At 40.9% G+C, this 23,763-nt stretch overlaps 2 long non-coding RNA genes across 2 annotated transcripts in view; both read right to left on the bottom strand.

The window, feature by feature from the left end:
* Nucleotides 1-481: 481 nt before the first annotated feature.
* Nucleotides 482-23,763, bottom strand: part of LOC132211951 (uncharacterized) — a 45,307-nt gene continuing 22,025 nt past the window's right edge. Inside the window, exons 2-3 of the long non-coding RNA XR_009447605.1 lie at nt 6,677-6,797; nt 482-1,869 (exon numbers count right to left, since the gene is read on the bottom strand). This is a non-coding gene — a long non-coding RNA (uncharacterized LOC132211951). The remainder of the gene's footprint in view (nt 1,870-6,676; nt 6,798-23,763) is intronic.
* LOC132212766 (uncharacterized) lies at nt 15,907-19,373 on the bottom strand. Its single transcript, XR_009447780.1, has 3 exons — nt 19,090-19,373; nt 17,802-17,959; nt 15,907-17,303 (listed from the first exon to the last, which is right to left on the bottom strand). It is a non-coding gene; the product is annotated as an uncharacterized LOC132212766 (long non-coding RNA).

The raw sequence follows: 23,763 nt of genomic DNA, 5'->3' as shown, positions 1-23,763 counted from the left end.
GGGCAACTTTCCCTGGGGTGATTCTGGCCCCAGGCTCCTTCCACATGTGGCTCTGCTATCTGCTAGGCCTCAGGGTCCCTTGCTTCCAGAGGCAGATAGGAAAATAGGGGATGAAGAAAGCATGCCTGTTTTTTTAACCACCTCCTTCCAGAAGAGATGTATCGCCTCTGCTCACATTCCATGCGCAAAAGTTGATCATATGGGCCCATCTTGATGCTGGAGGCAGAGAAATCTGGCTCCTGCCTAGACAACCACTTCCCAGGAACAATGCTACACATTGAATGGGAAGCATAAATGTGGTAGACAGTTGACCATCTCTGCCATGAAAATACTGATACATGAATGAATGTATCAATGAAAGAGAGAAAGAGAAAAGAGGAAAGAAAAAAAGAAAGAAAGAAGGAAGGAAGGAAGGAAGGAAGGAAGGAAGGAAGGAAGGAAGGAAGGAAGGAAGGAAGGAAGATGAAAGGAAGGAAAAAATCTTGTTTCTCACATTCCTACAAACAAAAATAAAGGATGCTATCTGTATAATGTGTCCACTGGCAGGAGGAGAACTAACTAAATCACCTAAGTAAATAAAAGAGGATACATGCTTCCTAAGGTCTCTATAGAGTTATCAAATGGCATCAAGACATTTTATCTTTACTGAGAGGACACAGTGTACAGAGACATCCAGTTGTGCATGTGTGTGTGTGTGTGTGTGTGTGTAACAAGACCCCCAATGTTTTGCTGGACACTTGCATGCCCATTGAAGACTATATTCCAACCATCTTCAACTCTAGGTGTAGCCAATGTGTTCCATGCAGTGAATGTAAACAGAACTGCAACATGAGACTTCTGACGAAGTGTCCTCAAAGAAAGGGGGCTCCTTTCTTCCCCTTCTTCTCCTTCCTCCAGGTGGAGAGGTTGAAGAGCCATCTTAGATCATGAATAGATTTGGTGGAGGAACAAGCTAAAGAGGGAGCCACAGTCCCTGCTGATCATGAGGTTGCCAAACCAGTCCCAGATTGCTCAAATCCAGATTTGGTTTGCATGAGATACACACATCTCTCTCATGGTTAAGCCACCACTGTTAACCACTGTTTTCTAACACCTGCAGATGGTTCTGTTCCTGACTACTACACAGGACTCTGTTTCCTTTTATCAAAGTATCAAGCAAAACACACCACGCATGACTAAACCACAACTATTTCTGAAAATCAAATGATTTGCCTGGAAACCTCATTTTCATCACTGGCGTTTCTGCCTTCCCACCCTCAGTCACCTCAGCTGGTGTCACTGATGGCAAAGCCTGCTGGGCAAGCTTTGCAATGACTTGACAAACAGGAAGTAATCAAGGGTTTTCTCACAGGCCTTGCCCACAAGTTGCCTCACTGTCAAGCCAATTTTGCTGCTGAGTGACTCTGGTGGGTTGGGTTAAAGTTCAATAGTAGAATTCATTCCAGACAACTCTCATCTTCTGGGAAATTGCAGCTTCCTATTACCCTTGTCCACCTGTAAGGACAGAATATCAAAAGTGACCCAGTTTCTACTGACACTTTCACACTGAGATTTGTCTTACCTAATACCTTTCCAGTTGGTTCTGCTAACCAAGATAACCTGCAGTTCTGGGGTGGAGGCTGACACAAGGCAGGCTTCTGCTGCTGCACGGTGATGATATTTCTGTGGAAAGTTTTGCTTGTCTGTGAGGAACGCAAACTCTCAGTTTTGACTTCTGTGGAATTTCAAACCTTCAGGACACAGTCCATTGGCTCCAGTTCCTGGCTCCAGGCAAGGCCCCAGTGAAATGGCTGCTGACTTTTTCTTCTTTGCAATAGTATTTGACAATAAATGCTTAGAGAAAGTGATGCATCTTTATGGACCATCTCCCTAGACAAGAAATACACATGTTCACGCAACCCAAAATTTGCCCATAATTTCCTGAAATTCTAGGGCCCCTGAAGTCCATCCATGAGTCCAGAATCCCCGTTAGGAAGTCTTGCTTTTGAAGCCAGAGCAGATTTAATAACCTCTGAAGTCATTTTTTTTTTAATATATATTTTATTTTTTATTGATTTTTTACAGAGAGGAAGGGAGAGAGATAGAGAGTTAGAAACATCGATGAGAGAGAAACATCGATTAGCTGCCTCCTGCACATCTCCTACTGGGGATGTGCCCGCAACCCAGGTACATGCCCTTGACCGGAATCGAACCTGGGACCTTTCAGTCCGCAGGCCGACGCTCTATCCACTGAGCCAAACCGGTTTCGGCACCTCTGAAGTCATTTAATTTCCCCTTTGAGAGAGATTTCTCCCTTTGTCCCTCCTAAGCAGAATAGACCAAATCAATTCTAGAGCTTGTTCATGGGTTTTACTCTTAGTTATGACCAACATGAGAGAAATGCAACACACCCTCCCCACTTTCTGTTTCAAAGTTCTTCATCTGAAATTTAAATCCCAACTTCCTCTGCTTTCCTGCCTTATCTCACACAAACAGCCCACATGCAGTCACCTTGGACTGCTTATTTGCAGTTTCCCAAGCATCCCAAGGCGCCTTCTTCTGCCCTCTGTCTTTGCTCAGATAATTTCCTACCTCTAGACACCTCTCATCCATCACTGTCTGTCAAAGTACCACTCCTTCATCAAGACTCTGGGGAAAAAAGAGATTGCTCTATAAAGTTTTCCCTCAACCCTTCCTTTGTGCTTTCAGTCTGAGCCTGAACATCTGTTATAGAACATATACCTTCCATAATGGATTATTTAGTCCTCCACGGAGCAGAGTATTTGAATTATTGAGTTCTGGAATAAGAATGATTGGGTGTCAATCCTGGCTCTGCCTCTTTCTCACTATGTGACCTTATATATGTTTCTTAACCTTTCTGTGTTTCAGTTCTCTCATTGATAAAATGGACACAATAAGCTTAAATGAGCTAATCTATGCAAAATTCTTAGTGTAGTGTCTGGCACATTGAAAGCATTTTATAAGGAGTAGTTATTTTTACTTTAGTTAATGGATATTTTTGTCCCCACCCCCTAACATTAAGCTATCAAGTAGTTGAGGGTAGAGTCTGGGTCTTAGTCATCACTGTACACCAAATAGAAGCTAGCAAAAATACTTTGCACATAGTAAATAACCAGTATATGATATTTGAATGAAAAATGAATCATCCACCAAAATGTCACCTAAGAACTTCAGACAGCATTGTTGTCATCTATATTTTATGAATACATGAAAGGCCGTGGAACCGTAAGATGGATGTTCTATTGAGACTACAGAGTATTCTAGGTCTTGAAAAAACATCCTGATCTTAATTCTCTGTCCTAATTCTAGGACTTTTTAAAAATATATATATTTTGATTGATTTCAGATAGGGAGAGAGAGACAGAAACATCAATGAACTCCTGCATGCCCCACATTGGGGATTGGTCCCGCAACCTGGGCATGCGCCCTGACCGGGAATCGAACTGTGACCTCCTGGTTCACAGGTCGATGCTCAACCACTGAGCCATGCCAGCCGGGCATTCCAGGACTTTCATTCCACCATAAAGAATATGACAAGAATTCCCATCTTCTCCAATTATAATTCAATTCTTATTCAACTATACAGACATTTATTTAGCAACTACTGGGCGCCAGACACTGTGGTAAGGGGCAGGGTTCAAAGATATCCTTCTTGGGCTCCTACAAACCAGCTGTCTTCCTGGCACTGGAATTCAAGCTTAGGACCCAGATTATAAACACATTTTTAAATTCCTTGAGTTTGAAGCCCAATGCCAGATGGCAACTGGCCTGCAGGATTTTCCTCTCCTGTGACAAGGGGTGTACACCTATGTCAAATGACAGAACAGCATGTCATACTTCATTACAAAGTAATCATCATAATAATAATGCAGTGGGGCCTTGACTTACGAGTGTCCCGACTAACGAGTTTTTTGAGATACCAGCTGTCTCTCCGCTGATTTTTTGCATTGAGTTGATAGAGTAATTTGAGTTAACGCGCTCCTTAACGAGCTCGGTCTCGGAACGAATTAAACTCGTAAGTCAAGGCCCTACTGTATATAGAAAACTTACTAGACCATTTCTGACCACTCAGCCCACTGAGCCAACCCTAATGTACCCCTTGCCACACAGAAATGCTAGATACAATGTAACAAAATATTATCCACATAGCCAAATTCGATAAGAAAAAAATGGATCCTCAGGTGCTAAGAATGCCATGAAATCCAGCCAGTGGAGTAAATATGAGCTGATACCGGAAGGAAGCCACAGAAGTTTCCGATAGAGTTATGGGCCCTTTAGGCAAGGGAACTAGTTTCCTAACATCTTCAGAAAGCAAAGAAAGACATGTGACTCCAGGCCTTTAGGAGGGACAGAATGGAACTGAACTCCCTGCATAAACATATCATCTGCCTAGGGTTTTGAGAAAGGAAAAAAAAAAGTCACCTATAAAAATCAAAACTCTGAGCCTACATCACACACACAGTTTGGATATCTTAATTTATAATACTTTAATAATGTGGAACCTCCAGCGGATATATATATATATATATATATATATATATATATATATATATATCCGCAACATGCAAATAGACTGAACAGCGGAACAACTGAACAACCGAACAACCAGTGGCTATGACGTATGCTGACCACCAGAGGCACACATGGAACATGGTGGGATGGTGGAGCAGGTGAGCGGGGCGCCAGACCAAGGCTGTCATCTGGGCGAGCCTCTGGTGGTTACTCAAAATTCGTTGCTCCTGGGAGCCGTGGTACCACCGGGTGCTTGCACCTGCTGCTGGCACAGGCCCCGCTCGCACCGCTGCTAATCCAGGTTATCTGACTCTAAAGCCAGCCCTCCTTCAATGAAAAAAAGAGATAGATAAGCAGAGGAGATAGCCAGAGGCCCTGGAGTGAGAGCCAGGAATTCCAGAAACCAGACAGATGATGTGAAGACTAAGGCAGACCAGAACTAAGATAAGAGGGAGTGTTGGGAACCACATCCATCTGGAAGGTGCATGCCACCTAATTATAGCTCTAAATTATTGGTGGTACACGGGAGTGTGGGCTTGGTATTTTTAGGCTGTTTTAATTTTAAGAGAAGTTGAAACCTGGACTTTTGTATGAAATCATTCTGATTTTAAAATACTGTGAAGCTCAAACAGAACATGTCTGCAGGAGGCATGTGGGCTGTTGATACAAATTTTCAATCCCCAGTCTAGATGAATTCGAGAGCAGCAGGGAAGATGCACTGTCGTCAGTAGAGACATATGCTTCTAGTGTAGACCTATGCATAGAAAGTATTTGGCTAGGGCCGCGTAAATCATCTTGGCAACAGTTATCCAACATGAACTTTGATGGGTCCATGAAAGGAAGAAGTTGGGATCAGTTAATTGATAACTAGCTTTATTTCCCCCAGGATCACTATGTGCTGTTAAAGCAAAGAAACAACAAAAACTGCAGGAGGATAAACAACTTCCATCATGTGATCCCTGAGCATGGCAGTGAGCAAGGAACCCAAACGGCCTACACATTACTGACTAGGCCAGTGATGGCAAACTTTTTGAGCTCAGCGTGTCAGCATTTTGAAAAACCCTAACTTAACTCTGGTGCCATGTCACATATAGAAATTTTTTGATATTTGCAACCATAGTAAAACAAAGACTTACATATTTTTTTAAAATATATTTTATTGATTTTTTTACAGAGAGGAAAGGAGAGGGATAGAGAGTTAGAAACATCGATGAGAGAGAAACATCGATCAGCTGCCTCCTGCACACTCCCTACTGGGTATGTGCCCACAACCAAGGTACATGCCCTTGACTGGAATCGAACCTGGGACCCTTGAGTCCGCAGGCCGACACTCTATCCACTGAGCCAAACCGGTTAGGGCAAGACTTATATTTTTTATATTTATTTTATATATTTAAATGCCATTTAACAAAGAAAAATCAACCAAAAAAATGAGTTTGCATGTCACCTCTGACACGCGTGTCATAGGTTCGCCATCACTGGACTAGGCTGTTCTCCCAAAGAAAATACAGTCAAAAGATAAGCTGATGATGGCCCTTAACTTAATTCAAATTTCCACTAGAGCATTGTAATTACTTTCAACATGCCAGCAATCATGAGAAAGTTCATCTTTATCTCCTGGTGGGTGCCTTTCCCTAGTGTTTTTTCATCTAAGGAATAGAAAGATGTCACAAACTGTTCTTCCAAGAGAGAAGCTGTCATCAAATAAATGTCTGCTTCCGTTTCAGTCCCTCTAACTCTGGAGATGCCTGGAATGGAGAAGTACTTCACAGATTTTCTCAATTTAACCTCCCCCACCTGAACAACAACTAAGTACATGCCTCCGAAATTGTTGGGACATTTTTCCTATGGTGTTGATTTACTCAATTAAATCACAAGCAACTCAGTCACCAAGGCCTTTGGAAAAGTTATTTTGTGGAGCATATTTCTGATTTGAGGTCCTAGAATTTCTCTTATACTCATCTGTAATTTTTAAAAGGCATCAGAAGCCAATAGGAGGACTCAATAACAACCTTTGCATATCCTTGGATCGGGGAAAGAGGAATTATTTGATTGCTGTCCTGGACAGCTAGCATGTTTACATGTATTAGTGAGGCTAGGCTAATTCCTGGAACAAATAACCCAGTATTTTGATTTACTAACAGAATGAAAATTTATTTCTTACTTCTGTCACAGGGTGGGGTGGGGGTACGCTGAGTTCTGCTCCAGTGAATTAATCAGGAACTCAGGATCCTTCCATCTTGTGGTTTCATCATCCTCTTACTCCAGGGGTTGGCAAACTTTTCCTGTAAAGGGCCATAGTAAATATTTTAAGTTTTGTGGGCCATATGGTCTCCGTCACAACTATTCAACTCTGCCACTGTAACACAAAGCAACCATAGACAATGTGTAAATGAATGAGCATGCTGTGTTCCAATAAAACTTTATTTACAAAAACAGGCAGTGGGCTTCAGTTTGCCAAACCCTGCTCTAAGGACCTTGTTCCTCTCTGCATTCAGACAGTGGGTAGAGAAAGAGTGAGCACTATGGAAGAGGCACATGTAAAATTAATGCCTATTCCCATACAACTGTCATGAGGATTATACGAAACAATGTTTGTAAAGTGCTTAGTGCAAAGGTCAGTATATAGAAGTTGCTTGATAAATGGCACTGTCATCTTTTTTGTTTTTATGCAGAAACAAAGTACCTTTGGTATTTACAGGAGGAAGTGGTCATACTGAGGGAGATCAGGAAAGGTTACAGTTGATTTTCTGAAGGAGAACAAGATTTTAACAAACAGAAGTAGGGGAACAGCTTGAGCAAATGTGTCGAAGCTGGAAGCATTGTAGGCTTAGTAAACGTGTGCAGTTCAGTTTGGCTGTTAACAACATGGGGTTATGTGAAGGAATTGTGGGACATACATTTGGAAAGCTAAGAATGCTATCAACACCAGGTTTAAAGTTCAGTGCCAACAGGGCCACTGAAAATTGTTGAGAATACATACTACTATACATGCAAGTCCTGTGTTCCAAAAACCCTGTTTGTAAATTTGTTGTGTGAAACACAGACTATGTGTCCTAACATAGTATATGAAATGGGCGTTAGAGTCCCAGATTAGTCAACAGAAGCTTGTTTACCAGGTGTTTATAACTTGTAACTATCTGCGAAGGAGAACTGTTTTACCCAACCAGCATGCCCAGAAAATTATTCTGCTATAGAGCCATTGTCTTAATCTAAAATAAGCTTTCCTTAAAAAGTTCCTCAATTAATCTATACAGAGTTGTACAGCCAACTATTGAAATTCCGGGAAGAGTATGCATAATAAATATAGACACAATTTTTTGCCAACTCATTTGGATACTGAGAAATGATTTGCATAAAGGTAGAACCATGAAGTCAAAAGTGTGTTTAGCTGGGCCTTCATTTCTAGATCCCTAAAAAGAAGTACTTACCCCTAATTGATGCAAACCTGTTGGCTTGTTTGTCAGAACCCATCTGTGTTGAAAGCATTGGCTTTAACTGCCTTCTGTGCAGGAATCCCTTCTTCCACCTGCTGCTGGAGAAACCTGTTCTGGTATTCAAGTAATGTCTACCTAAATTGCAGTTGAGTGGAAGCCTCAAAATTAGAGGACCCAAGACCAGTGCCTCATTCTAACAGTTAATGTTAATAGTCATTTATTTATTCCACAAATATTTATGAGTATCTGCTAGGTGCCAAATACTGCACTGGCAACAGAGGAAGTAGAGACAGTCCACCTGAAACAGTGTTTACACTATCATATTATAATTTATTCCGAAGAGATAATATCTGAGCTGAGATGCTAAAACAAACAGAAGTTTTACAGAGAATGGGAGGCAAACATCTCAGGTAGGGAGAGCAGCCAATATCCAAAGCATTTGATCACAGAACATTGTTGCATATTCAACAAGTATTTTGCTAAGTGGATGGGTGGATGTGAAGAAACCTTCCTTGGAAGCCCAATATTGTCCTCTACCCGAGGTAAGTCAGTCAGTCCTTCTTCCTTACAGATCTCCAGTGTGGTTTGTAGTTTTATCCCAATTCTACCTCTGGCTCTCCAGAAGACATGCTGACTTTTTCTGATTTCGTTAAATTAAAAAATTTTAAATTTTGACAATGAAGGGTTTTCATCCTAATGCACAGCTTAAGCAAATGAGATGCTGAATACAACCCCATACGCACATACCCACTGTGAGCTCAGTGCTGAGCTGTGCACTGGGGAGAGATGCCACCGAGATGTGATTAGGCCACCGAGAAATACTAATCTCCCTGGAGAATCAAGATTTGTATTCAAGAAGTAAACCAGAACCAAGCCAGCAAGAACCAAATTGTCTGATTTGGATTCAAAGTTATACAAGAATTTGGATTGCTCAGTCATTAATGCAGCTGAAGCTCAGAGTTCTGTCTCTCATAGACAATTCTCTGAAACACTTTGTAGAGAGAAACTTTGCTAGTTGACGGGGTTTGAATGTGGCAAACCTAAAGAATTTCTGCAGCTTCCTCCTTTCCACAAGGGTTTGCCTGGCCTGGGAGACATTTTCTTTGCTTACTTCTTTCCTTCTTCTCCTTATCCCACCCCCTTCACTTCCCCTCTCCCCACTGTCTGTTTCATATCCAGAATTACAACTAATTGTACAAACTGAAGGAGATTATGAGACTCAAGGAAAGGAGACAGATGCAAGGAATGCTGGATAAAATCACAGAGTGATAAATCAAAAAGCAGAGTTTTGAGGAGCTGAGCAGATTCTCATTTCTTCACTTTAGTGTAGGAACTATGCCTCAGCTTGCCAGACAAATGTCCCTTTGCCTTCTCTGGGTCTCCTGACCCTTGTCACAGGACCCTCAAAAGGCATCCTCTTAAAAAGGTTCTTTGGTATTAAGTTTATATGATCTGGTATTTAAAGACAGATTTTCCATGCCACTGAAAAGGATCTTATATTTAAATCTCTTCAAAGAGACTGAGACAATAACCTGTAACAAAAAATCTCCTCTCAGATTTTCTGTGGACTGTAGTTACCTCACGAGTATCGGTGAAAATGTGAATACTTTAAAAAAGCTCATCAGTGACTCACACATTGGGGCTGATTTTTTTTTTTTTTTTTTTTTTTTTACTACAGATGCTCCTTGATGTATAATGGGGTTCCATCCTGATAAACCCATCCTAAGCTGAAAATATAGAAATTGAAATGCATTTAATACACCTAACCTACTGAACATCATAGTTTTGCCTAGGCCACCTAAACATGCTCAGAACACTGAGATTAGCCTCCAGTTGGGCAAAATCACCTAACACAAAGCCCCTTTTATAATAAAGTATTGAATATCTCATGTAATTTATTAAACACTAGAGGCCCAGTACACAAAATTCGTGCTGGGGGGGGGGTATCAGTATTGAATATCTCATGTAATTTATTAAACACTAGAGGCCCAGTGCACAAAATTCATGCACTTGGGGGGGGGCGGTTCCCCTCAGCCCGGCCTGCACCCTCTGGCAGTCCGGGAGCTCTCGGGGAATGTCCGACTGACGGCTTAGACCCGCTCAGGGAGCAGGCCTAAGCCAGCAGCCGGACATCCTTAGCACTGCCGCAGAGGTGGGAGAGGCTCCCACCGCTGCCACTATGCTTGCCAGCCGTGAGCCTGGCTTCTGGCTTAGCAGTGCTCCCACTGTGGGAGTGCACTGACCACCAGGGGGCAGCTCCTGCATTGAGTGTCTGCTCCCTGGTGGTCAGTGCACATCATAGCAACCGGTCATTCTGCCGCTTGGTGGTTTTGCATATTAGCCTTTTATTATATAGGATATCACTTTCAAACCATTGTAAAGTCAAAAAAATTGTAAATCAAACCGTTGTAAATCAGGGAGCATCTATATAGAAAAAGCCTTAGATATTTGGTATATCCTTAGACCCAACAATGCTTCTGCCACGAATTTAGGTATAAACATAGATGAAACTATGAAGAGGATCATCAGAGCTTTGTTCATAGTATAAAAAAATTGGAAAAAACTGTAGAGAAATGTTTAATCTATATTATGGGATACTATGCACAGAAAGTGGTATTATAGAAAAATATTAAAGACAAGGGAGATATTTGTAACATATTAAGTTTAAAAGTTGGTTTTAAATTAATATAAACTATATTCTCATGCTAATAGGAAATACAGTAAAAATTGTAACCTCATAAAGTTCACATTCTTCCTCCTTCCACCTCCAAAGCGAACTCAGTCTTTGTCTGCCCCAGTTCCCAATGTCACTGCTGCCATGACCCTCAAGCTACCTATATGATTACCATCCATGACATCTTGCTTTAAGAAGAGTTCTGTTTTTCTCAAATTCTTTGAGTTTTGTCATATGTAATTAGAATAATGGAGAAAGATGGAACTAAAGAGACAAAGACTTTCATTTCAAGGATAACTACATGTATATAATAAAGTGCTGAACTATTGAGAAAAGGATCTTGAGGTGGGGGAGAGAAAGAGTTTTTTAGGGGGTGTGAGAACAGCACCAAGGTGGGAGGAAATGGGATAGAAGAGGAAAGAGTTGTAAAAACTTACTATAGAAATATAGTGGCAAATAAAGAATTTGAGTTCTTTAAATACTAATTTTGCTTGCTGGCCCCAAAACTGTATGAGGGGCTTGGATTTATTAGGGTATATTTATATGCACATCCACAAAGAAAACTACAAGTTTCTCCAGCAAGACATTAATATGATTTAGATGGGATTGTTTTATTCTTTTTACATATCTATATTTTCTAAATATTTTAGTTGTGTGTCTGTATAAATAATTGCTTTCATTTACTCAAGTACCTCCATGAAGTAGGCATCATGATGAGACCTGTTTTACAGGTAAGGAAACTGAGGCATGCAAAGAGAGGTTTGGCAACTTGCCTTAAGTCACTCAGCTAGTAGTTGAAGAGACAGGATATGACCCCAGGCAACCTGACTCTGGACCAGTCCACCCCATAATCAACAACAGGGAGTTCTGATGACAAGGAGACCAATGCTCATGTTTCTAAGGAAGTGAAATGAGCCAAATAGATTGTGAGATAGTGGGGCAGTGTGAAGTTTTTTACCCCAACCCCAGTCCTACTTCAGAAACAACAGACTATCTTGAATTTGGTGTTTATCACTTTCTTGCATGTTTTGTTCAATCCTCTAACATATGTAGATTTTCATTAGACATAGCACTGTCTGGCCTACTTTGAAGAATTATATACAGGGGTCTAATGTGGGGGGAAAATGTACTCAATGGTCAGTGTTGGTCCCTCTCAAGCTCAATCTATTGTCTCTTCAACATGCTTTCATCTTTTTTATCCCTTTGACGCTCTGCATTCCGAGTGTGAATTCTTTAGTACTATCTTCCAATTCATTAGTTCTCCCTACAAAGATAAAATTTTATATTTCAAAGACTTTTTTTTCTATTTTTCCAGAATTTCCAATTTATCCTTTTTCACTTCAGGTTTCATTTCTATTACTTTTGTCATTCAATTTTTTTACTTTCAATAATGTTATGTCTTCCTTTTTCTCCTTGAATATCTTAAAATTTTTGTCAGGTAAATTAATGCAATTAAATTAAAGAATGAATCAATCTCATTTATAGTGAATTCAGGTCTTTCCTACCATTAGATTCCTCTTTGCCGTCTCTCTTTCTAAGAGTTTTGAAGTTGCCTCTACTTGGTGCCCCAGAACCCAGTGAAGAACACAACCTCATAAGAACAGCTTAGAGATACCCTGTGGTGATAACTGGAGCATTGCCCATCACGTCACTGAGTCAGCAGGCAGCTTGGCTCAGCTGCTGGCCAAACCATTGGGCCTGTGTCCAAATCAGGCATGTGCCAGGATGCACAGCTCCAAGTATTAGTTAGAAGCAGGTTTTTTTTTCCCTCCTAATCGTCTTTTATGGGACATTGAGTGCATTCCAGCACCTGGCTCCGAGTCACAATCCCGTGTTCAATTCTCCAACTCCCATGGAGCATTTTTGAGTCCCTGTTACCTGAAAGAGCCAAGCTCCTGACTGTTACTGCCTGCTTCCAGACCCAGAGCTCAGCAAGCCTATAACTCCAGCCCACTCACCACCTATACTGTTTGTTCATTTCTGACATACAGGAATATTTATCTTATATCTTTAGTCCACTGAATCAATATATAACCAATGTTTAACCTAATAAAATTTTGCTATTTAATTTATGAGAGCTGCAATAACAGAAGATTCCATTTCATGTTATTTGTTTTCTTTTTTCATGTTTTATCTATCAAATCTGCATGTTAGAGCAGAGAGGGATGTGTCGAAATACTAATTAACTTTTCTAACTTGACCAGAAGTCTGGTCTCTCCCATAAAAGTTAATTCTCATTCATGATAAGTTAGAAGAAAAATAAACATTGAAGATGCAGGGTTCTTAAAATCAGAGATAAAGGTCAAAGGAAAGAAGTGTTGCCCAACTGTTAAACAGACTAAACTGAGAGCAATGGTGGAGAAGGAAATAGCCAGGGTTGAAAAGGGGGGTTAGAAGGAATTAAAGGAATCAAAAGGACGCTGTTTAGAAAACTTATTTGCCAAACATGTTTCTAGAGACAACTTCAAGAAGTGAATGTGAGGTCCAGGGAAAGGAATAATAAGCTTATATGTCAAGTGATTGCAAAGAAAGCAGATTTGACCTAAACTCTGGATTGCCCTGGGAACTTATCAGAAAGGTCCTTGTTTTTCCTAAGTGCAACAGGAAATAGCTGGGTTCAAAGAAGTAGGTTCAAAGAAGCCGGTTTATGTTAATCCATCTCAGGCTGACACTCTATAGTTCTGCTATGTGTGTCCCTTCCTGTCTTGCTGGGGTCCAACCCCAGCAGGTCCAGGGGTCCCCAAAGGTGTGGACGGAGTCGGCGAAGAAGGAATGACACGGGGACTTCTCCAGCCAGGTTTGGTCACCAGATTCTAGTCAGGTTCTCTTGCCAATTTCTGTAGTCAGGTTCAGTCCAGGATCTTTTGCCATGTTCTCTCGCCAGGCTCTGTCTCTAGGCGCTGAGGCCAGTCCCCTCTCCAGGATCCTCCGGCATGCTCTCGCCAGCGAAGTTCTTCTGTCCCTAGAGAACGTTCTGTGTAGGTTCTGTGCCTAGGCTCTGTCTCTCTTGGTCCTGTCTTCCAAGCCCTGTGTCTGAAGTTCTGTCTTATAAGTTCTGTGTCTGAAGTTCTGTCTCTCTGTCTGGTTCTGTGTTCTGAGTTCTGTCTTCTGAATTCTGTCTCATGAGTTCTGTGTTCTGAGTTCTGTCTGTTGTTGTCTTGTTGCATCTGTATTTATACCAGTTGATTCTAATCCTGTCAATTTCTATTACAAAGGTTAGGGCGTTTCTTATCTCCATTCCAGGGAGTAAAGATTATGTAGCTTAAGCATGATTATTTGTAGTTAAATTGATTAACTACCCGCCTGGCACTTAGTTAAGGAGTTTCATCCCCTCCCTAACTTCAGGGGAAAATCCCTACCTGGGGATTCAACCTTTCTCGGAGAGGTGACCTTGGTTAAAACACAGCGCCAAGAAGGTGAGCAAACATATTAAGAACCGTATGCTATATATGCCAGGTCCCTTGAAACAGCAAGGATGGACCGGCTCCGGGCAAATTCCCCCTTTTTTATTTTTTAAAAGCAGACATTAAAAAGAAAAACCTCAAATGCTCTCTTGTATCCATTTTAAGAGTAGGATTGTCGCTTTCCGCTATTACCTGAGTCCTGATCTATAAAGTTGTATGGCTGTAGAGGTTCTCTCCAAAGCTTCACCACAAAGAGTCGAGGAGACTTGACTCCCTGAAGCTGTGTGAGGTGCTGATGATTCACCACAGAGGAACCCTAGAAAGGGTTAAGGGATAGGACCATGGGAGAACGAAGGAAACTCTCTTGATCTGGTGGGTGATCATTGGATGATGACCAGAAGAAACTGATGGGAACTGATTGTTTGAAATGTGATCTTGGGTTTTCTTACTCAACTCAGGATGCCCTTCCATCAATCAGCATCTCAAGCATACAAAGAGTCTTCTGCAAAATAATACATACCACTTCTGTTGATTCACAAGAGCATCCTAATAATTACTATGCTTCACAATAATAAAGAGACCTAAGGAATGCCCTATTGTTCCCTCATCAGAGGTGATATGTAATCACATGCTAAGTTTTCACTTTGCCTTTCTGTCTTGGTTAGCATCATTATCTTTTTTTTTTTTTTTAATCCTCACTGGAAGATATTTTTTCCTTTTTTTTTTTTTTTAGAGAGAGAGAGAGAGTGGAAGGGAGGAAGGGAGGGGAAGAGAGAGAAACAGAGAGAGAGAGAAACATTGATGTGAGAGAGACACATAGATTGGTTGCTCCCTGCAAGTGCCCCAGTAGGAGCCCAGGATTGAACCTGCAACCCAGCTGCGTGCCCTTGACTGGGAACTGAACCCAAGACCCTTCGGTGTGTGGACTGACACTCTAACCACTGAACACACTGGCCAGGGCAGCATCATTATCTCAATTATCTTCCTGTTCACACATTTTTCTTGAATGAACAGGAATGATGAGCTCTTGGCTTTAATCTATTTGCCATATGTGTATCATTAAGCCAAACTTAGCAATTCCATTAGCCTTTTCTTTCCAGTAACTTCAAATTCACCTGTGTAAAGCAAAACATCTGGCTGCTGGACATGACTTCACAAGTCTGGTATTCCAATCATTTTGTCAGCTATCATAAAGAAAGCAAGACATTCCAACATTAGAAGTCTGGCTTCCTCTCCCTTCAGATGAACTCATAAGACGACAAAGCCCTGGTGTATATGGAACCAGTGACATCTGCATCCCCTGCAAATACACCCTCTCACTCTAGTCCAGGCTTTGCTGCATCTGAGGATTAAAAATTGCTGTCAGTTTTTATTACAAAATTGCTTTAAAGATTTTATGCTTGGATAAACTACCTGAAAAGAATTGAATAAAAACCTTCTTATGAGCTCTGATTTAGCTCCTTCCTCCCAGGATGCCAAAATATCTCACCAAAAACATGAGGATTTAAAATATATATAAGGCTACTTATTGTTTATCTGACCTGTTCCCTTGGAGTTTTATCTCATAGATGCTAGTTGGTTGCATTTTGTTATTTTAATCATTTTGTGCCAACTCTGGGGAATATGAAAAAACAGGGAAATTCAGGCATAGCCTTACAGTATATTGCGGTGTGGGAGAAAGGGCACAGGATTTGTTTCTTAGTCTTTATGGACCTCAGTTTACTCATCTCTTCAATCAGAAACACAGTGTTTATCTCATAGGGACTTTGAAAAAAGTATAACAGCTTTGAAAAATGTACAGTAGTAGAGTATTTTTCATCACTGTTAATAATAGAATCATAGCGTGATAGAGCAGGTCAGGACCTTGGAAATAACTAGTCTGGATTTAAGAGATGAGGAAACTAAAGACCAGCGGTAGTAAATGACCTACTCATGAATACAGAGTATTTGGGGGGCAACTCACACTGTGTATGCTCATATCTAAATCTTTCTTTACTACAAGGGTCATGCAGATAAAAAGAGAGAAGCTGGGTGCTGGTTGAGGAAGCAGGGGAGAGTACAGGGGGCTGAGGGGAACTGGAAATGCACATGCCCCAATCAGACAGCTAGTATTTATTTCTGGGTAATTTTCACCATATCAGCGTGCAGGCTCAGCATTGTCAGATCTCATTTTTTTCTAGAAAGATCAGAAATCTAGATTTTTTTTATATGTGAAACCTCCTGATTGTTAAATGATATTTCAATTTTTAAAATAATATTGTATAAGATAAATAAAATATCTGAGGGTCAAACCTAGCTCATGGTTTACCAACTTGTGAGCTCTGATCTACAGGAAAATGACCAAATTCTGTCTCAAGATACCAAAGGCCTTTCATGATCTGGGCGCTGCTTCCTTCTCCAGCTCACTTACTATCTTCTCCTTTCCTTGGGCTTAGGCTCCACTGCACTGAACAGCTTCTGATTTGACAGACACACCTGGTGATTCTCACAAACGTGCACACTTATTGTCACTCTGCTACCTTTGCTCCTTGCTCATGTTGTACCTCAGGCTTGCAATGAACTTCTCTCCCATAACTCTTATATTTCTTTTAAGATGGCTCAGATCTTATTTCCACCAGGAAATTGTCCCTGAACAGTCTCGCCAGCACAACACCACCCAATGTGTTCATCCATGTCATTCCATTTGCTTAATAGTACTGTACGTTTATGTCTCTAGTTCCCACCAGAATCTCGGCTGTTGAACTGAAATTAAACTCTTCATTTTTACTCAAACGTTATCACTGATCTCCCCCTTCCTGAACCTCACTTTGCTCCAAGACTGGTCTTTGACTCTAAGTACTGCTCATCTGCTGGAAGAGATGCTAAAATTTTCTCTCCAATGAATGACTTCCCAGAGACCCAGGTGGCTTCACCTCTTCTTTTGTTGGGGTTTATGGGAAGCAGTCAGCCTCCTAAATGCAGCCCTCTGTTCAGCACCTGAAACTAGCTTACTCCATGTCCAGGTCCTGCTTTTCCCTGGCTCCATTGTATGTGATCTTTCGCTGTTTCTGTCCTATTTGTGCTCCAAAGATGCAAAGCTTTCCCTACCTGGTGCTGGACACTAAAGTCAACTCCTCAGAGCTCTCATCTGGGATCTTTTACAGAACTACAATCCCTCACAGCAAAAATGAGGAGTAAATGGAGGGGACATCGGGGGTGAAGTCAACCCTACTGGAATCATATGGACCGATGAAGGATGACTGATTGACCAAAGGAAAATCTTCAGGGTCCTGTCAACTAAAGAAGAGTAAATGAATGTCAGACAGATCAAAACATAGATGAGCACTGCACTACATCGCTTAATTCCAAGTCCGAGATTTCTTCCACAGTTCCCTATCACCCCAACCTGGGTAGCTAATTAAGCCTTGCCTTCAGAATCTTGGTATTTAACCAGACTAAAACTCTAATTTGGGTTATTTATCATAATAAAGCTTTCAAATTACAGTTACAAAGATTTCACCTTAAATTGTCAGTACTATGGACAGCACCCAAGTTTGCACCGTAAATTCTTACTACGTGAAGCAGGAAGAAATTTTTGCAACAACATGTTAAAGGCCTCTAGTTTTACAAATGAGAAAACTAGGGCACAAAAAGGTTACAGATGACTTGTTCAAGATTAGGGAGCCTTAAAATTCAAGTCCATGTCCCTTTGTGCTACACCTGCTATTTCTCAGCACATTATGATAACATGGGGGAAAGGGCAAAGGGACAAATTTAAGGGACAGTAGTGGACACCTGTTACTTCTCCCTTTCCAGCATGAATATCCTCTAATTTTGATAAATACAGCTCCATTTATGTATTGCAGAGAATATGCCGTGCTTTCCTCTGGTCAGTAGATGAGATGTATCCCAGAATGGGCCAATTAGATTCCTTTTCTCTCATGATTTCAATTCTAAAAAAAGGACATAATAATTGGAGGTGACACATTTCCTTGCTAGCATCCTGACGTGGATCTTCCAAATTTGAAAAAAAAACCACAAAAAACACTTTAATTTCATTTATACCTTTTTCCATAGTTCTGGACAAATACTACAAAGTATAATTTAGCTCTGAGATAATTTCATTCTAAAATAGAAATACAAAAAAAGTCTACTCATGATTATCTTAAACCTGCCTTTGTGGCATATTCTAAAATTATTATTCTTTCACATGAGTAAGCCCATAAATTGCTATTTGGACTGACTTATATACTGACTTATATTTCAGTCACAGCTTGTGTGAGATTGCCTTCCATATTATAGTCTTCTGCTACCCTCAATTCATTTAAAATGTATCACTACACTCATTGTAGGAAACTAAATACCATTATCCACAATTTATTGGTGGAGAGATTATTAATAGAGTTTACATCTATTTATATAAAAACCCTGGGTATAACACCCATCACGACCGAGGCTTTACCAACCAGAAGGCAGTCAGTCCTGCAGGGGTCACCTTGGCAATGGCTGTGCACTCCCCGAGCTGTTTCCGGCGAGGACAAGGTTTCAGGCAGGAACCCGCCCTCAGAGTGTGGAGGCACTGAGTCCTGGGTCGCCTTGGCAAGGGTTGCGCCCTCCCTGAGCTGTTTCCCCGTGAGGGTGAGGTTTGAGGGAGGAACCCACCCTCACAGTGTGGAGGCATATCTTTATAAAGTTTTAATACATTATATTAGAGGTTGTGCTGGTACTGTTTTATCCACAGCATCTACAGGGATTGCTGCAAATTCACTTCTCGGTGGAAGAACCTTTCAGTCCCAACATAAATTACCGATTCCATTAAATGAAACTTCAATTTCTAGACTCAATATAAACAGTGAAATTGCTAAAACTATTAAAAAGGCCCAACTTCTCATTATTGATGAATGCACCATGGCATCCAGTCATGCTATAAATGCCATAGACAGATTACTAAGAGAAATTATGAATTTGAATGTTGTATTTGGTGGGAAAGTTCTCCTTCTTGGAGGGGATTTTCGACAACGTCTCAGTATTGTATCGCATGCTATGCGATTGGCCATAGTACAAACGAGCTTAAAGTACTTACTGTTTGGGGATGTTTCAGAAAGTTGTCTCTTACAACAAATATGAGATCAGAGGATTATGCTTATGATGAATGGTTAGTAAAACTTGGAGATGGCAAACTTGATAGCAATTTTCATTTAGGAATGGATATTACTGAAATCCCCTGTGAAATGATTTGTAATGGATCTATTATTGAAGCTACCTTTGGAAATAGTATATCTATAGATAATATTAAAAATATATCTAAACATGCAATTCTTTGTCCAAAAAATGAGCACGTTCAAAAATTAACTGAAGAAATTTTGGATATACTCGGTGGAGATTTTCACACATATTTGAGTGATGATTCCATTGATTCCACAGATGATGCTGAAAAAGAAAATTTTCCCATGGAATTTCTTAATAGTATTACTCCTTCAGGAATGCTGTGTCATAAATTAAAATTGAAAGTGAGTTCAATCATCATGCTATTGAGAAATCTCAATAGTAAATGGGGTCTTTGTAATGGTACCAGATTTATTATCAAAAGATTATGACCTAAGATTATCGAAGGTGAAGTATTAACAGGATCTGCAGAGGGAGAGGTTGTTCTGATTCCAAGAATTGATTTGTCTTCATCTGACACTGGCCTCACATTTAAATTAATTCAATGACAGTTTCCCGTGATGCCAGCATTTGCAATGACTATTAATAAATCACAAGGACAAACTCTAGAGAGAGTATGGATATTCCTACCTGAATCCGTTTTTGCACATGGTCAGTTAAATGTTTGCTTTCTCTCGAGTTCGAAGAGCATGTGACGTTAAAGTTAAAGTTCTAAATACTTCATCACAAGGGAAATTAGTCAAGCACTCTGAAAGTGTTTTCACTCTTAATGTGGTGTACAGGGAGATATTAGAATAAGTTTAATCACTGTATCAGTCATTGTTTGCATCACTGTTGTTTTTATATCATGTTTTTGTTGTTTTCATATGTTTTTGTCATTTTCATATCATGCTTTTGTTGTTTTTCATTTCGTTTTTGTTGTTTTTATATATGCCTCTGTTTTGTTTTATCCTTTTGTTACTGTTTATTTATTAATAAATTTATATATTATTTTCATATACATTTTACTAATTACCTTTCATCTCTCACACTTCTATTATAGAGAAAGGGCAAATAGCAATATTAAAATATTTTCTCTAATTAATTCCCTTTTAATGTGCACAACTTTCATGCACTGGGCCACTAGTAGCTATATATAACCCCAGAAAGCACAACAGCAATGAAAGGGCAAGAAAAAAAAACAAGAAGAATTAGGCATCTTTTTCAGTATAAAGAGCCTGGATTGAGGAACAGACAGACTTGGGAATTAGGATTCTAGTTCTAACCCTAACTTTACGCCTAACCAAGTTACCTTGGGTAAATCATATCATTTCTCTGATTTCTTTGAGTGGATAAAGTTTAACATTCATTCTAACCTAACATTGTTGGATTTCTCCTGTCCTTTGTGCAATCATTTTCTTTAAAACTCTGTTCTTAATATCATCATGAAGTGAGGCACTCAAAGGTCATGTGTTCTTTATTCCTTTCCGGATTCTACAAATATATATTTATTAAGGAGATTGATTAAACCCTCTGGCAGGAATAAAGCAGGTAATTAGTAAGTGAAACAACATCATTCACCTTTGATGCCCTCTGTGACTTTGTTTCAAGTGGATTTTGGCACATACATTTTCAGGCCTTGTAATCACATAAGGTCATTGAACTGCAGAAACACCTGACCTGGCTGATGTGCCTAAACCTGTATGTCAACCTGTGAACCAGGAGGCCATTGTTCGATTCTCAGTCAGGGCACATGCCTGGGGTTGTGGGCTCGATCCTAGTAAGGAGCCTGCAAGAGGCATCAGGTCAATGATTCTCTCTCACACTGATGTTTCTATCTCTCTCTTCCTTTCCCTCCCTTTCTGAAATCAATAAAAATATACTTCAAAAAATCCAAGGCCAGAGAAACCAAGATGGTGGCATAGGTAAATACCGGAAATTGCTGCCTCCCACAACAAATTAAAAATACAACTAAAAGACAAAACGGACATCATCCAGAACCACAGGAAGGCTGGCTGAGTGGAAATCCTACAACTAGAAGGAAAGAGAAAAGCACACTGAGACTCAGAGGAGGTGCGGAAGTAAAGTGCAGAGGTACGGAGGCGCAGGAGGAAATGGCTGGCAACTGAGGACGCGGTTGTTTTCTTCTATCGGTAGGGAGATACAAGCTCCCAAGTGCTCTGAACTCCAGTTCTGGGCTAATCTCTGGGGACCCAGACTCATACGGGGAGAAACTGGATTGTCTGGCAGCGGGCAGAACTCGAGGGCATCTTTCTCTCAAAGGTGCTTGCAGCAATTACCGCGGGACACTGAGACCTGGGGCCTCTTAGGGCAGGGCTGAGGAGCAGCCATAGCTGTTTGCTTCACTATGTTGATTCCGTGAGACCACGCCCCACCCAAGCTGCTAGCAGAGGCTTTTGCATATAAATGGTCTGGCCCTTTGCAATCTGAAATTACCTAACAAACTGCAGCTGGGGCAGAGAGACCCAGAACAACCAAAAGAAGGCCCAAGGCCCCACAGAAGCTTGCATTGCTTCATAGCTGGGCCTCATCTAGGCACCTCCAAATCCCAAACAAAGAAGAGGAATCTGCAGATCTCTCCATAGCTCCTGCTGGGTAGCCTCAGGCAGAGGCTAAATTAGTACCTCCTTAGAGATCCAAGAGCCAGTGTACCCAGTGGTCAGAGTGGGGTCACCCAGATTACAATGCCTGAGATCCATAAGGGACACACTCAGGGGGCAGACTCAGTGAGCACCAAAGCCCCCCTGAAGCAAGTCTTGCCCCAGAAGGGTGTCTCCAGCACAGAAGCTCTCTCACTGATGACACAGCTGATTCTCACAGCCAATTGGCCTGGAGGTCAATTCCTCCCAGTGATACCTACAACAATCAAGGCTTAACTACAACAAGACTGTGCACAAAGCCCACAAAGGGGTGCGCCAAGAGTGTCCACCTCAGGTAATTGGGGAGGCTGAGCCACTGGGCCCTATAGGACACCTAGCACACAAAGCCACTCTATCAACACAGGGAAGCCTAAAAAATGCGGAGACAAAGAAACAGGTCACAAATGACAGAAATGGAGGAAAGCAAACCACTGGATATAGAGTTCAAAACTATGGTTATAAGGTTTTTCAAGAATTTTCTAGGAACCGCCAATAAATCTCGTGAGACCCTCAAGAAATCTAGTGAGACCCTCAAGGTTATGGAAAAGGACCAACTAGAAATTAAGCATACACTGACTGAAATAAAGTATACAGAGTTCCAACAGCAGACTAGAGGATCGCAAGAATCAAGTCAAAGATTTGAAATACGAAGAAGCAAAAAAACCCAACCGGAAAAACAAAAAGAAAAATGAATCCAAAAATATGAAGATAGTGTAAGGAGCCTCTGGGACAACTTCAAGCGTACCAACATCCGAATTATAGGGGTGCCAGAAGATGAGAGAGAGCAAGATGTTGAATACCTTTTTGAAGAAATAATGACAGAAAACTTCCCCTACCTGGTGAAAGAAATAGACTTACAACTCCAGGAAGTGCAGAGAACCCCAAACAAAAGGAATCCAAAGAGGACCACACCAAGACACATCATCATTAAAATGCCAAGAGCAAAAGACAAAGAGAGAATCTTAAAAGCAGCAAGAGAAAAACAGTCAGTTATCTACAAGGGAGTACCCATACGACTGTCAGCTGATTTCTCAACAGAAACTATGCAGGCCAGAAGGGAGTGGCAAGAAATATTCAAAGTGATGAATACCAAGAACCTACAACCAAGATTACTTTACCCAGCAAAGCTATCATTCAGAATTGAAGGTCAGATAGAGCTTCACAGATAAGAAAAAGCTAAAGGAGTTCAATATCACCAAACCAGTATTATATGAAATGCTGAAAGGTATCCTTTGAGAAGAGGAAGAAGAAGAAAAAGGTAAAGATACAAATTATGAACAACAAATACACATCTATCAACAAGTGAATCTAAAAATCAAGTGAATAAATAATCTGATGAACAGAATAAACTGGTGAATATAATAGAATCAGGACCATAGAAAGGGAGTGGACTGATTATTCTCGGGGGGGAAGGGGAATAGGGGGTGCGGGAAGAGACTGGACAAAAATTGTACACCTATGGATGAGGACAGTGGGCGGGGGGTGTAAGGGCAGAGGGTGGGGTGGGAACCAGGTGGAGGGGAGCAATGAGGGGAAAAAAGAGGAACAACTGTAATAATCTGAACAATAAAGATTTAATTAAAAAAAATAAAATAAATCGAAGACCTGGATTCTGGCTCTAACTATAACTTCTTCTGTGTATATGTCCTTGGTGTACTTATTAGGACCCTGGTAGATACAAAAACTCAATGCACTTAAACAAAAAAGTCCATAGACTCCATGGGAGGATTGAGCCACCAAACTTCAGGAGATCAGGAAAGCACCTGAGCACCAGGAGCTATCGGGGACTCAAGCTCAGCCAGCACCCATCTTTCCCCTGGTGTCTGCTCCACACAGCATGCTGGCTTTGGTCTCTCTTATTGCAGACTGGCTTTCTCTATTTGCTAGAAAACCTGGCCTTCCGAAGCTATAGATGTTACATTAATTCAATCACTCGATCTGCTGTTGCTTTT

This window comes from Myotis daubentonii, chromosome 11 (genome assembly GCF_963259705.1).
Source record: "Myotis daubentonii chromosome 11, mMyoDau2.1, whole genome shotgun sequence".
Lineage (NCBI taxonomy): Eukaryota > Metazoa > Chordata > Mammalia > Chiroptera > Vespertilionidae > Myotis > Myotis daubentonii.
This window is presented reverse-complemented; position numbering and strand designations above follow the sequence as displayed.